Source organism: Carlito syrichta, unplaced genomic scaffold (genome assembly GCF_000164805.1).
Source record: "Carlito syrichta isolate Samal-C Ts95f unplaced genomic scaffold, Tarsius_syrichta-2.0.1 Scaffold302451, whole genome shotgun sequence".
NCBI lineage: Eukaryota > Metazoa > Chordata > Mammalia > Primates > Tarsiidae > Carlito > Carlito syrichta.
Genome location: NW_007246547.1, coordinates 11,593 through 13,413, shown reverse-complemented (window position 1 = coordinate 13,413; position 1,821 = coordinate 11,593). Strand labels below are relative to the sequence as shown.

The 1,821-nt window shown below is 59.3% G+C and overlaps 1 protein-coding gene across 1 annotated transcript in view; it reads right to left on the bottom strand.

Annotated features, from left to right (window-relative positions):
* Positions 1-1,821, bottom strand: part of POLR2J (RNA polymerase II subunit J) — a 26,902-nt gene that overhangs the window by 13,495 nt on the left and 11,586 nt on the right. The gene's annotated exons all lie outside the window — the stretch shown is intronic.

Genomic DNA, 1,821 nt, shown 5'->3' with positions numbered 1-1,821 from the left:
GGACACAGGGCAGTGATGCAATCGGTTGGATGTCTCGGAACGCTCTGGCGGCCGTCCAGAGAGCAAGCCCTAGGGAGGTGTGAGTGGAGGTGGCGAGGCCAGTGCAGGGAATCCTTTGTCATCCCAGCATGGGAGACGCGAGCGGCGCGGACCAGCAGGAGCCGAGGCCGGCCTGGGCTTCTTGTGAACGTCAAGCCCAGGGGACTCTGGGAGGGTTGGACATCGGGACGGGAGAGGCCAGGACAGGGAGGCCCCAGGTGACCTCTTGACTTGCAGCTGGAGCCCCCGGTGAGTGGGGGGCCAGGCAGGAGAGGGGACTGAGGCGGGAGGTGGGGGCCTTGGGAGCCCTGTGTGCTCACGTGAAGTGTGGCTTCTGGACATCCCAGGGGCGCTCCGGGCGGAGAGAGACGTGGAGCGGTCTCGGGACACGGTGGGACACGAGGGCACCAGGCAGAACGAGAGCCCAGGTGTGAGGAGGAGGAGGGGCAGGGGTCCCAAGAGAGGGCCCTTTGGACACCAAACTGGACAGTCCCTGACTGTGCCAATGACGGCTGATGGGGAGAGAGAAGCAGCAGCTGGATGTGGCCACAGGGAGGTCACCTGAAACCCGGGTGAGGGCAGTCTGGGCAGGGGTTGGGGGCAAAGGCTGCCAGCGTGGATCTGGGAGAGTGTGGGAGAAAAGGAAGTGGAGACAGAGGGCAGAGACAACTCTCTCCAGCTCTGCTGTCCAGGGAGCTGGGAGCGGAGTCACGTTTGGAGGGCGAGGTGGAGTCGAGGGAGGGATGCTTTTTTGAAGATGAGGATGGAGCGTTTTTGTGCCGAGGAACTGAGCCAGGAGAGACAGAGGAAACCCTGAATGTGGAAGAGAGAGGCTGCCTGCAGGAGCTCAGCCCTTGAGAACAGAGGAAGCTGTGGGGGAGACTTGGGGAGGCGGGTGCAGACCTGTCCCGGGGAAGACCAGAGGCTCCTCTCTGAGCTGTGCTTGCGTTTAGGGCAGAGAGAGCTCAGAGCAGAAGGCCGGGGCTGAACTGAAGGGCAGAGGAGGGAAAGGTGTGAAAGTCGCCAGAGGACGACCGGACCAAACAACCTGGCAAAGGACGTGCAGGAGCGTCGCCAGGCAGAGATCTGGGGTAGAAAATTTAAGACAGGACCAGCTGAAAATCGAGTGTTTTTCACTTTTTGAGAAGCTGCCTGGGTGCAGGCCCGGGAAGGTGGGGTTGGGCTACCCAGGTACAGCAGGTGGGCGAGAGGGCCAGGGTGTTCAGGGTAAAGACAGAGAAGGCCTCACAGAGGTGGGTCCCAGAACCCACCAGGGAAGGAGGGAAGTGGGAACAGGCCAGGGTGGCTGTGGTCAGCAGAAGAGTGGCCTCCCGGGATAGCCAGGTCCTGAGCCCTGCAACCTGCGAATGTTACCTGATGTGGACGCCAAGAGGGGCTCTGCAGACTAAGGAACCGGAGATGGACAAAGGAGGCTGAGTTCTCCAGGACGGCCGTACATGTAATCACAGTGTCCTTGTAGGACGGAGGCAAGGAGGCCAAGGGAAGAAGATGGGAGGGCAGACACAAAGATTAGGGTGACGCACTTGGAAGACAGAGGAAGAGTCCCAGAGCCCAGGAGCTCAAGTGGCTTCTAGAAGCTGAAAAAGGCAAAAAATAAAAAAAAAAAACAAAACAGGCCAGGCATGTGGTTCATGCCTGTAATTTCAGCACTTGGAAGGCTGAGGTAGGAGGATCGCTTGAGCCCAGGAGTTTGTAACCAGCCTGGGCAATGTAGCAAGACATTGTCACTACAAAAAAAAAAAAAAAAAGCCAGGTGTGGTG